At 40.7% G+C, this 14,140-nt stretch overlaps 1 long non-coding RNA gene across 1 annotated transcript in view; it reads right to left on the reverse strand.

Annotated features, from left to right (window-relative positions):
- LOC134860971 (uncharacterized) overlaps positions 1 to 12,656 on the reverse strand; it is a 132,140-nt gene extending 119,484 nt beyond the window's left edge. Inside the window, exon 1 of the long non-coding RNA XR_010165340.1 lies at positions 12,529 to 12,656. This is a non-coding gene — a long non-coding RNA (uncharacterized LOC134860971). The remainder of the gene's footprint in view (positions 1 to 12,528) is intronic.
- Between the last annotated feature and the right edge of the window lie 1,484 nt (positions 12,657 to 14,140).

Raw genomic sequence — 14,140 nt, forward strand, 5'->3', positions numbered from 1 at the left:
TTCACACTCAGGGACTCTCAGAGGCCTTAAAGTATGGCAGGAACCCCCCCCCCACCTAGAGTGATGCCTCAATTAGACACAGATTCTAAATTAAATTACCATTCCTGAAATCCCAAGGTCACCGTGGCTCTTGGCAGAGGGATTTTTAAGACCCACTTTATCTGTGAATCTTTGAGTTCGGTCCTTTGAAGCTCAGGAGGAGGTGTGGAAGATTCGGAGGGGTAGGTGTAATTAAATGCTCCTGGGCTAGCGATAACTGTTACCGGGATTAAAAGTGTTGAAGAAGAGTGAACTGTGACTGGAGATGATTAGCAAGGATGTTCATAGCTGGCACCTTCCTTATATCCATAACAAAAAGTGTGTCAAGCATCGAGTCCCGTTTGGCAACAATTGATATGTTTCATATACTTTGGTACTGCAATATACTTCATCGACTAGTCCATAATCATCGGGATTTTGCCTCACTGTCTGCTATGCCATCTGTAAGAGAAGGACACACGTTGACAGGGAGTGCTCTTTACAAGAGAACACATTGTTTACATGTTGTGAATCCCACATCGCTGTACAAGGTCACTGCACAGCTCAGGGTAAGAGCATTCCCTCCCACCCATTCAATGCTGGGATTCACTTTGGATTCCGCATCAACATGTTACAGGCTCTCAGGAAGCATTGCGTCTTTGTAATGAGATGTTTACCTCCTTAAATTCCCGCTTATATCGTTAAAGGCTTCTGAGAGGTGCATTTCATGAAGTTATTTTAGCAGTCCAATCCTGTGCACATGATCTCCTGGTACTGTACTGTTGTAGTTACTTATCCTGCCCCCAAGATGTGCCTTTTCTTGCCTGTAATCAAACCCCATAAGGCCCCTCTCAATATACCCACTCCTCCCACACACACTCTTAGACTGCCTCAATTAGGAAGTACAACAGCTAATCCCCAGGCATCGCAGTTAATGAGAGAGTTCTCTTAATCTTAGCTTTAGTCCTACTTGCCTGCTCAAATAGGGGGTATAAACAACAAAGGAAGTGGTATTTTTCAATTTGGTTCTTTCAATAATTCAAAGCAGGCTTTGTGTCAGAAGTTGAACCTGTCTGGCTGGGGAGAGGTCCCACCTGAATCCATGCTGCTATTCTGCTCTGAGCAGCCCTTCTGATTGTCTCTGTTGGCTCGGAGGAAATGTTGGTGTTTGTGAATACAGCTAAATGAAGCATATCTCTCATCAGCAGCAGCCGTCTCTTGATGGCTCTCTTCCTCCACTGTGGGGCCTTTAATTGATTTAAAGACTTACAAGAAGGAACACAAAACATGAATTCAAGCTGCGACACCCCCAAAAAAATGAATGCAGGAATTGTTGTTGCTGTCAATGGTGCTGAATCCAGCAAAGAAAAAGAGAAAAAACAGAACGGTGTGTCTCTGTCCCTACCACTGAATCAATGTTTAAGGGTCAGTAAGCAGGGTACTATAGTCAAATATGAATGTCACTGTCCATGGTACGGAATAAAGAAATAACTGTCACTGCCCACGGAGCTGAACCAAGGCAAACTGACTACCTGTCCGTGGAGCTGAATGAAAACAGTACCCACTGTCCATGGTGCTGAATGAAAACAGTACCTACTGTCCATGGTGCTGAATGAAAACAGTACCTACTGTCCATGGTGCTGAATGAAAACAGTACCCACTGTCCAGTAACCATGGTTCTAAAAATGCCACTGTTAATGGTACTGAATAAAGATTTGCTAATATAAAAACTACTTGTATATTTGACAGTCTCTATCCATGCTTCCATGCTACTTCATCTAAATGTGCGTGTCTATAGTGCTGATCAAGAACTATAGACAGGAGTGTGTGTCCCGGTGTCACTTTCCATGGTCCTTAATGAGTTACCCTTACCATGGTGCGGAAAGAAAACTGCACCTCACTGTGCATGGTGCTGCATCAAGAGGAAAAGTGTCCCCCTCTCCACGGAGCCTGAATCAAAAAATGGAGGGTCCGTTTCCATGGTATTCAATCTAAATATGAGTGTACCTTCCCGTGGCGCTGAATGAAGAAATGAGTGTTCGTGTACTTCATGAAGAAGTTAATGTCAGTATCTCTGGTACTACATCTAAATATTGGATGCCCTATTCATTGTGGTAAATGGGAACTGTGTCACTGTCCAATGTGCTGAATCAAGAAAAATGGTTACTTCCATGCCTTAAATCAAGAAATTAGCGTCACTAGCAAAGCCTCGGAACTATGAGTTATGTGTCGCTATCCATGGTCCTGAATCAATAAAGCTGTGTCACTGTCCATGGTGCTGAGTCGAGGTTTGAAATCTTAATGCAAAATGTTCTGTCACTGTCCTGAATCAGTGATACCGTGTCGCTGTCCATGGTGCTGAATCACCTGAGCATATTAGGAGAAGTGTTAACAGAACAGTAAAACGTATATTCAAAAAAACACGTATTTCCCCTCGCAATAGTCATACAAATTGGGATTTTTACGGCGTTGGAGTTACAGTCAGTGTCTCTGTATTCATGGTGGTAATCTAGTATTCCTCAGCATGTGGGACTGGAGTCGGAGAATAACCTTTTCCACTTGATTATTCAAACATATTCATTTATTCTCCCAATTATTGTGATGTAGCCATGGGTGGTGTATTGAATGACAATATTTCGCTCTTACCTTGTAACTTCTCCTTAACCTCATTCATTAAATATCTACTGTATATCACTGAGGACACTGCAGGCAAGGGTAAGATTGTGTGAGATTTTGAAGCAAGCTTATTTGTGTTCGGTGGATTCATGCATTCATACTTTCAAATAAAGGAATCCATGTTTTATTCTGGGGCTTTTCTGTTCACTCAATTGTCCCTATTTCTAAAGGCTGTGTAATTTGATGTCATATTAACCTCCCTTTTTAAAACCACTGTCGCTGGTGGTTTATATTTATTGAATAAAGTTTCCTTTCTTCGGGAGAAACCACACAAAATCCCATTGTCTTGTCCTTTTCCATTCTATTCCAGCACTCTTTTTCATGTCTTATTCGCTGTTGCTGTGATTGCTCATTCATGTGAGACGAGTAAAACACGGTTTCTCGGATTGCTTCTGTATCATCATGCCTCTGCTTCAGTAATACAGAAAAGCAACACATAAAAAGGAGATCATAATAGTCGTATACATGCAGTAAAAAATAGATCTATCTGATGTGAATCAATGATACAACACATTCAAGCAGGAAGAAGTACATCTCCAGTTATTTAAGCTAAGGATATTAGAATAATCTACACTTTACATACATCACATAGCAGGTAGTTGATGCATGTAACAATCCCTCTGCTGCCTAACTAGCTGTGCAACACAGTTCACATGAAAACTGAAAGACTGGCCACAACACAGCATGCCCGTATTAGTCGTGGTAGACTGAGTGCACAATGAAATGAGGATTAAAAATCTTGGAAATAAGCCCAGAAACCATTCAAACAGAGGACAGCCCGCCTTTGCACTGTCATAAACAAGATGACCAAGAGGAAATGAATGAACGCCTTCCTCCGCAAAGGACCTCGTTCCATGAAATTGTCGAAACCTAACAAGGTTTTCGTGTCAGATACCTTAAGGCTAAGCAAACACAATGAGCTCTGATTGAGATTTACCACTTTAATAATGTTGAATTTGCAGCATTGTTCAGGATATTAACGGCAAAAATAAAACATGAGGTGGCGATGCGTTTGCTGCCGTGGCATTAAAGATGCAGTTCGCCTCTGTGTTGTGCACTGAAAGGAAAATAGTCAGTGTTTGGACATCATATGAATATAAAGTGGTATGCATTTGTATGTGTGTCTTCTATCTCAAAGATCCGCTCAGCAATTGGGTTTAAAGTCAACTGGTGGTCTTATCTTCCCTTGTGGAAGAGTGACAGATGAAAGAATTCAATCTTTCAAAACATTTCCTCGTGGGAAAGCGAGTCGCAGTAATTCACCCTTGCACGAAGCAGCATGCTGTTTCAGAAAAAGGGGGACTACTTTTGACAGATACATATGTAGCTGTCATTCCTCAGAAACAAAGATTAGCACTCTATTACAGGCTTAAGGCTTTACACTGGTCATATAAATGCCAACATGAGGAGAGGGGGAGAGTGTTGATGTAAATTGTCCAGTGCTGGAGAGACCATTAAACTGTCCCAGTGATCCACAGTGTGGGTATTCATATGTTTGAGTGTGTTGGTTTAGTGTTATGCATATCATAAAACAATACAAATCTGGGTGGCATGTGCAGGGCCCAGACAGCTTTCTGGTCTTTTATAGGAAGTTTGTATTTATGTTCAACCCTACTTGTTTAGGCGCTTATTGATCTGGCAGAGTGATGATGTTGTTTGTTGCATGAATATTCAATTAAACGCTTTGTTTTCCTCAAAGATCCATTTTGTCTTTCTGCACGTATTGCTAAAAGTTAAGATGAGCGAAGATGAACTAATCCCTGTGAAAGAAACCAAAGTCAAAGTGAAAGGTAATCATTAGAAATCCTTTTAAAAGTTCAACTTTTGTTTGGTTATTTATTGGGTGTGCCCTTCAAGGTGGCACATAGTTCTATGTATCAATTCAAGAGTGAACTTCTCCTGATTGCACTTCACATTCTGGTGCAGCTTGTGGCTCATTTTTTAACTTTCGAGTTCGGGTGAGCATACAACCCGAATGTTTATGACCTATTACGAGCCACGTCACAGGTCACATGAACTATCGAATGGCCTTTGACATGGCGATGACACGCGGCAGGCTACATAAGACAACACGTCATATGCTAAAGTGTAAAAGGGTAATACTAGTAAATCCGAGCATGAAATGTTAAGATACCGCAGCTTCAAAGCGTCTCTTAACTTAGCCCAAACCTTGACATCACCACTAACTTGTGTCAAATTTCAAAAGGCATAACAATCCTTTGTTTCAGGTGTGGAAAATGATAGTAGCTGTCATATAAAACACAGAAGGTGGGCTAATGGTATTGTCATCAGAGGAAATACAGATACTGAGAGGGTATAAAAAAAAAGTCAATTTGCTTCTCGGAAAGCCAGATTGAAGAGCTCTGATCAGCAGCATGGGACCCGATCTGTCAACCCCCTCAAAACCAGGGCTCTCATCTCCGAGGGAAGAAGGAGAAATTGTGGACAGAGTTGTCGTGAAATTCAACAGGACCGCCACACAAAAAAGAGGAAGTATGACACGCGAGTGGAGATGCATCTGAAGTACCTCCCTGGCACAGCCTTTCATTTTCAATCCATTTTAACTCGTACACATCGCTGTAATTGCATGAGCAAGCATTCCATCTGAGGTACATGCTGGGATGTAGTCAAGGCGACGAGGCCATATCAACAAAATAAAAAAGAGTGCTTGAAGCTCAAGGAAAGTCGAAGGTATATCTAAAATACATCAGAAATAAAAAACCCACAATTAATATTAGAAGTGTTCGATTTGTTCTAAACTGAAGAAATAATCCGGTACGTATAACAAAATAGTGCTTCTTATTTCCTGCATTAATTGATCAAAAATAGTATCTTATCCAGAGCCAACTTCCTTAGCGATACCGACAGTGAAAACCTCACAATTCTACATTAAAAAAATACTTAAAATGGTAAAAGGAAACACGGCGACGTTAGTGGAATTTGATTTATGCGTCTGCATGAAAAATGACCTCTTAACAAAAAAGCTGCAAATGAATTGTTTTAGCATTCTGCTGCTGATTCATTTGTAGCTGTTTTAGTTATTGTTGCAGTTGTATAAACTGTTGGATGGTTTAATTTAAGACAACATATTCTATATTAAAAGCTATTTGTATGTGTAAGCTGTTAAATGTATTGGAGTACCATACTTGGGTAAACATATGCAGTTACACTCAACCACTGAACACTAAGTAGTATTGCTATTCAAATATATAAATGACTCCCCAATTATTGGCAACTTTGCCAGAAAGCTAAATAAATCACCTGGTTATATTCGTCCTAACGTGCCTGCAACAAACGTAAAATAATGAAGAAATACCACAACATCAGGGTGATGCTTTCACAAGTCAAACACAAACGTTAGAAATGTGTGTGGACTCTCGACTCTGGCAAGTGAGCTGTCAGGTTCATCCAAGAGAACGAAAAATCATGTCAGACAGGATCTGGTCCGGGTCACCTATTAAAAGCTGAAAGACAAGAGCTTGACACACAGTTTAGATTTGACTTCAGGTCAAATATGAGAAGTGTCATCTCATTACTGACGTGATGAACTCTCAAAGCATGTGAGCGTGAATGAAGACATGACATATGAACCGGAGCATTCAGGAGGCAACTAATCCGTGACTTGTCTCTGGCTTTATTCTCCCATTTATCATACAAGGCTTATGGAACTAAGCAGACACTTCTTTTCATATGATTTCCTGCCAGTTACCACGACGGACTCTGTCTCCTTTTTTTTTTTAAGGCTAATTGGAGAACGTGTTCCAAGCTTAATTGGCAAAAAAAGTGATGTTAAGCCAAACAGCGAGAGAAAAGGGGTGAGAACATGGGTGGAAAATGCTCATTCCAGTGCATTGCCAGACCTTTAAAAAAGTTTCAAAAGCAAACACATCACTCACTGAGTAACAGCAAGCTAGGTCCCACAAACAAGATTTAGGCCAAGCTTTTATATGTAAATGTTTACGTGGGCGGAAGAAGAATAACAAAGTTTGAGACGCAGACAATATGCTGTTGGCTGACTCAACATGGGAGACGGCAGCGCTTTAAACAACAATGTAGGATTCAACGTGTGTGTTCTAACTGTTTTCTTTATGACAGATTATTGCTGGCCACTCAAATAAAGAGGTATTTTTAATATGAATAAATGTTTCACCTAAATAGATAGAAGATAGAATGGGAGGATGAAACCCTCTTTATTAGTCACATACATGCACACAGCAGAGCACACGCAGTGAAATGGGTCCTCTGCATTTCACCCATCCTAGTACTAGGAGCAGTGGGCAGCTATCGTGCAGCGCCCGGGGAGCAATGGGGAGGGGGGATCGGAGGTGTCCGGTGCCTTGCTCAAGAGCACCACAGCAGGGCCTAGGAGGTGAACTGGGACCTCTCCAAGTAGCAGTCCACTTTCCATATTTCAAGTCTGTTCGGGGACTTGAACCGGCGACCATACGATTCCCATTCCAAGCCCCCACTGACTGAGCCACTGCTGGACCTCTTTAACATTTCTTGTTTTAAATGATTCTTTAATTAATATTTCCTAAAATATTAAATCCTTTTATACATGTATTTAAAAATATATACATGTTGCTTACCTAAATGAGGTCACTGTATCTCTGCTACGTATTTATTTTAGCTTAATGGGTATTGGGGATTTGTTTGGGAGTGGGGGCGGATCGGGGATAATACGGGAATGTTTTACATGTTGGATTTAGGATTTAAGATACACATAATAAAACAAATACATTTCATTCAGCCTGACAGTCCATAAACCCACATCTGTACATTCAAAATGTGGGTTATGTGCTAAGGATTAATATTGGTTGACGGATGCTTCTGTATAAATATGAATTCATCATTCCCCTTAGCCTGCAAAGTAAAATAAACCATATAAATTGCATTAATAAGACCTAAATCTGCGTTATAGAGCGGTTTTTCTTGAGCACATTTCAGCTACGGCTCATGAGACATACGTATATCGGTTGGAAGCTATAATTAAATGATGTTTTGAGTGACTAACACTAATGTCAGATTTTTGTCATAGCATGAGAACGCAAAGGTTTGCAATAATCTAATGGAAGGAAAAAAACAACACATATCGCCTGTTTCTCTGATTCAGACCCCAACACGTGTTTCTCCCTCAGCCCCCCTTCCCCTGGATCCTCAGTTGACTTTCAGCGGGTCAGCTGTGTTGATGGTAAAGACAGGAAGGGGGTAAATGGAGTTTGCGGATAGATGTGTATAGATTTAGAGTCAAACATTCTGCTGATTCCCTGCAGGTCGACTCGTCGGGAGCGCTGCTGCCGCCTCTGCCAATAGCTCTATTGACTTCCAGTCTGCACTTGACCCATCTTTTTCTGTACACGACACATCTGCAAGGCCACTGCTGCATAATTCCGTAAAGGTGTTGAGGACGGGATTCAAAAGGAGAGTCCATTTAGTGTAGCAGAACTGTTATTCCAACTCATACCTTCATTTAAATCATCGTTCTACATTGCATTTGACTCAAGTGATGATCTGTTTCTGTCTGCGATGAAATATAAATAAATAAGAGTGTGTCAGGATGTCAGATATCACTTTATATTTAGTAAAAAGCCTGCCCTTTCCTGTTCACCTCATCTACTTGCTGATCAAACGTTATTTACTCAGAATGCATGAATCGCCACAAACGCCCGTGCCTTATTTTGAATGCTGTCTGCGCACACTGAGCTGAACATGCTGATGTGAAAACAAGCTTAAGATTGCTCCTGACCTTTCTGTAATTACCCGTGGAGTATTTCAGACTCTCAAAACCTCCTGCCTTTGAAGCCCTGGGAGAGAGTACATTTCTCGGAGACGGCATGCACATCTGGAGCTGATGTGGCATGTGTTTGCTCCCCACTCCTCCTGAAAATAAAAACCTCATTGGAGGGACAGATAGGAATATTTCCTCCGTATTTTCTGGAAACTTCTAAATGGAGAGGTTTATATTTAGCTGTCTTGTCTCTATCCAGGTCATGAGCTGAGCCTTAATCTTATGAGGAAGAAAGCTAAAATACGTCTTCAAATACGGGCCAAAGGGAAGGTCAAGCTGATTGTCCTAAAAAGAAAGACATGGTGGCTGAGCCGATAATTCCAGCTCTTTGAATATGCTGTAAGGAAAGCGAGAAACGGGTAGAACATGGAAAATGACATTCCAGTGCATCCAACCATTAAAAAGTTAAAGCAACACATCCACTGGTGAACCATAGAGCTGGAATCCCACATAACAAGATTACCAATTTTTATGTAAATGAGCGGGGCGAAGAATGAATAAAAATGTGTTGAGACCAACATTGCGCTGTTGGAATGACTCAACATGATGACGCTGGTAACACGTAGTTAGCTTGTGTTCTAATTTCGTTATGACGATTATGTGGCCATACAAAAAGGTAATTAAATATGATAATGTATCACCTAGATTGATAGAGTGAATGGGACGGATAAACCTTTTAATAGTCACACACAGTCCAAGCAAGACAACCATGATGGGTCTGCATTTCACCATCCTATACAGAGCTAGTGGGCACTAATCGTGCAGGCCCGCAATGAGGTGCGTGCTGCTCAAAGCACCACAGAGGCAGAGTAACTGGACTACAATACTATTTCCAGATTAAGTCTGTCATTCGGACTTGACCGGCGACCTGATCTCCAATTCACTCATATCCAGTGGACTCTTTACATTTTCTGTTTACACGAGATTCTTTAATTAATTGTTAATATTCAATCTTAACAGATTTTTTATCATGTGACCAATGCTGTTCACTTCCTGGGATTTGGTTACATGGTGATGGGATTGCTTGGGAATGCTGTGGATCGCGTAATACGGAGATTTTTACTTTGGGAATAATTTAAGTGGACAGAATTAATAACTGGAATACATTTCACAGCCTGACAGTTGAGAAGGCCCATTTGTAATTGAAAATTGTTTGTCTAGATAATAGGATTGAACGGGAGCTTACTGTGTAATGAATCAACATTCCTTGCCGCAACAGTAGAATAAACCATAATGCATTCATATAGACCTAATCTGCGTTAAGGCGTTTTCAAGCAGCACTTCATACGTCTATGAACATACGTTATCGTTGGAAGCTATAATTAATATGAATGTTTTGATGGCTAAACGAACTTCAGATTTTGTCATTGCATGAGAACGCAAAGGTTGCAATAATCTTGGGAAGAAAAAACCAATAATCGCTAGTTTCTCCTGATTCAGACCCAAACGCTGTTACCCGCCCTTCCCTGGATCTCAGTGACCACGGTCAGGTCTGATGTAAGACCGGAAGGTGGTATGGATTTGGCAAGATGTTATTAGAGCAAAATCGCTGATTCCGTGCAGTCGTTCTCGGGCGCTGCTGGCCGCCTTCTTGCAAACTTAACTCCATTGCATTACCATCTTTTGTACACGGAACATCTGCAGGACTGGATGCATAATTCCGAAAGTTTGAGACGGGATTCAGAGACCATTTTGTGGCATGACTGCTTATTCAACTATACCTCATTAAAATCACGTCGTACTTGCATTTTGACTCAATGATGACTTTCTGTCAGAAATCACATATAGGTCTGTCAGGATGTCATGTGCCTTTATATTTAAAAAGCCTTTCCGTTACCTATGCTAGCTCGATCAAACTCATACTCAATGCATGAATCGCCACAAATTCCGTGGCCTTATTTTGAATGCTGTCTGCGACATTGAAGCAATGCTGTTGTGAAAACAGCTTAGATTGCTCCTGACCTTTCTGTAATTACCCGAGTATTCAGACTCCAAACTCCTGCCTTTAAACCTGAAGAGTACATTTCTCGAGAAATGCCATCTGGGTTTGAGATGTGGCTTTGTTTCCTCCACTCCTCTGAAATAAAACACTCATGGAGAAGAATGATTCTCCGATTTTCTGAAACTTCTAAATGAGAGTTTATTTAGCGTCTTGTCTCATCAGTCAGACTGAGCCTAATCTTGAGGAGAAAGCAAATACTCTTCAATACGGGCCTAGGAATGGTCAGCTGTGTCCTAAAGAAAAATGGTGGCTGAGCCTGTAATCCCACATCTTTAATACCTCGCTCAGGAGGATGACCGGTACATGACAAATGACATTTAGTGACATCAAACATGTCAAATGATACATCACCTGGTGCCACATAGAGCTGGGAATCACTAATAAATAACACATATATCTGAGTGTCAGAATGAGCAGGGGGAATTGTAAATAATCGTGTAGCACCACATTGCCGCCTGATTGAATGCTATTGATTGGCTTGAGTGTTGCTTTGTCTCTAAGGCGACTGCACGATGCAAACAATTACAAAAAGCGTCCAAAAAGCAATCGCTATTACACGACCTGATTTGTTGCGTTGCATGAGGCGGTATAATTATCTCAAAGAGAGCATAACAGTCGCAATAACAATATGAGAGTCATATTATAGAGCCAAAACATGTGCAAATCCATCAGGACAACAGCACCATATTGGAACAACAGAGAGCAATAACACTAACAATATATTTCAGGTGTCTGAACCATTTACTACATTACCCAAGATGCAACCTGACTGCTCACAGATTCACTCATTCAGATGGTTTTTTTTCCATGTCCACACGGGCACATACTTTTCCTATTGACTTGTATATTTCAGTCAACAGACTTCTGTTTTTATCGTGACATGCTGCTTCCTCTCAGGGCTTCTGGTTCAGTGGCTGTGCGTCTATCGGGAACTGCCCTTTTAGGAATCCTCCTTCGGACTGATTTATTTCTTCTTCAGGGACAAATATGTGGAGCTAAGAATTGAATCATGACTGGAATTCATTTAAGCTCAAGTTGAGAAGGCCGTTTTTGATATGGAAACATGCATTTGTCTGAAATATAGACCCTTAAAGGGACATATAATGCAAACTATCCGCTACAAAGGTGTACTTTTGGTTATTGAGTCCTTAAAGTAAACACTTTACAAACATGCCTTCACCATGTGCTGCAACAGATCGAGCCCGCGATGTTGGCAGTTATCTCTGCAAGTGACGTGCTCACACTAATGCAACTCGACGTTATCTGTGTCACATGAGGCTTTGCCCCATGCAATCTTTCCTTTGGGAACATTAAGCTCCAGATACTAGACTTGAATAAAAAGACAACCAGGTGTACTTTGAACACAAAAAAAAGGTACTCAATATTGCTGAATAATATATATTACTGGAATAAAATCATTGTAAATAAATCATTAATTGGAAATAATCAATGGAATTCAGACCTTGGGCTTATGTGAAGATGATTGACTGATAAATAGGAAGTGTATTTCTTTTTAAAATATTGTCAATAAATATTAAAATGAATGAAAACTTTAAGCATCACTTTAATACTGAAACCAGTTAAGAGTGTAGCTGATTTTAAATAATAAATAAAATACTTTATATGCCGACGGTTATATGCATCATCAAAAATGCATGATCTTTTTATCAATTATATTTGTTATTATTCATCTCACAAAGTAATCAAAGCTTAAAAATATTTAGAAAAAGTAACATTTTACTGACAAAAATCCTACTTCCAAACCCCTTCAAAAGGTACTTCACATAGAAATACTCTGTAACTGCAGATATATATATATTAGGGCTGAACGATTTTGGAAAATAATCTAATTGCGATTTAATATGCGATTATTTTTTCAAGGTCCTCTTCTCATGTATTTTTCAACAAACACAAGCAATAAATCAATCGTGATTACAATCGTGAACCTCGTGAGGTAGCAACAGTAGCGAGGCACGTTCTGCACAATACCTGACGTTGCGCAGCATCTTGCTTTTTAAAGCCAAAATAATTCCACACAACTCACGTGCCGCCCCTCTTTGGTACCAAACTTCCAGCCGTGCACTCTTCTGACGAGCCTGAGGCCATTGTGCAACAGGTTCAAGCGCAGCGTTGACTTCTTTCCCTGCCTGCTCGGCTCCGCTCGGCTCGCAAGTCACGTGACCAGATCACGTGACCAGTCAAATCTCCTTTGCGGTTGGAAAATCTCGTTTTGTCATATCGCGATATTATCGCAAATGCAATTAATCGTTCAGCCCTAATATATATATATATATATATATATATGATATATATCATATTGTCTATGAAACAAAATATAAATATATATATATATATATTTATATTTTGTTTCATAGACAAATGGAACCGACAAAAAGTGAAGAATGCAGTTATAAAAAGTTTAGACAAACACAAAGAGAAGCCAACAAGTTTACAAGCAACAGCAGAAAGTGCAAGCTCACAGACAGATAGAAGGATTGACGGACGGAGAGACAATTAGAGAGGTGGGTAGGGAGAAATTACTACCAGTCAATGGACTATAATGGGAATGCTTTACAGCCGTATGTAGGGACGTCCTAATGAAATTTTGCTTATTGCAGGATGCTCTGCCGGAATCTCCTGAGTCCATAGATTGGTCTCTTATTGCAACAAATAAAAACATGATATTCGAGAAGAGGCTATTTAACTTGGCATCATAGTTTCTGTCCTGCTCTTAATTCCAACGGAGCACTGCAGACGGATGAAGAGGAGGAGGAGGAGTAGAATGGGGGTTAACTACCTTAAATCTCCTGTGCTTCAGCTGATGCAATACTCTCAAACAACGGAGTATAATAAAATCGATAGGAGATGAGACTGTGTTCAAACCACTTTCCTTGTCTTTTTTCTTCCAGTTGTAGATCTATTTCTACAAAGGGGTTTTTTATATCGGAAGAAGAAAGAAAAAAACAGAAAAGAAAACGTCACGCACACATGCGCATATAGGGTGCCACACTGACGCATCGTTTGTTGTATAGTCAACTGGTTTTTTTTTTTTTTTCTTTGCTGGACTGAGGCATGCCTGTAGCGGATTATTGTTTTTACCGCATTCAACAGTGTTTTCAAAGCAAGGGGCGAAAGCCAAGGCTGTAACAGTGGAGACTCACATACGGAGGGAGATCCGCTAAAGTAATGCCGTTTATCCCATAAGAACTGAACGGGAGGGGGTGGGGGGGTGGTAATTCATGGCAGTGAACAGAGGTATCACGATCCTAATGTGAAATCGCACCAGTGTTTTCACCGATGCGGACTTGGACACTTTCACTATGGAGCTGCAAGAGTCAAAATAACAGTAGGAGTCTATGGTGACAGCAACCTTTTTTTTTTTTTTGCTTTAAAGTATGATTTAAAAAAAAAAGAAGATCGCCCCTGTGTGTGGATTGATTTTTTTTTTTTCTCCCTTGCTCTCGCTTCTCAGCATTCCCTCAGTCAGTCGACGGATTTTTGCCATTACAGCTCAGTAGAGGGTGTCAGATTATTCTTAGAGCAGCGCGCTAGGATGAACACTGTCTCTGCGTTTCTCCTTTTGTGATCCCCAAAACCACCACAAAAGGGGGGGGGGGAAGACGAGCGAGGCAACACGCCGAAGGATGTGAGGGGGG

Source organism: Eleginops maclovinus, chromosome 24 (genome assembly GCF_036324505.1).
Source record: "Eleginops maclovinus isolate JMC-PN-2008 ecotype Puerto Natales chromosome 24, JC_Emac_rtc_rv5, whole genome shotgun sequence".
Taxonomy (NCBI): Eukaryota; Metazoa; Chordata; class Actinopteri; order Perciformes; family Eleginopidae; genus Eleginops; species Eleginops maclovinus.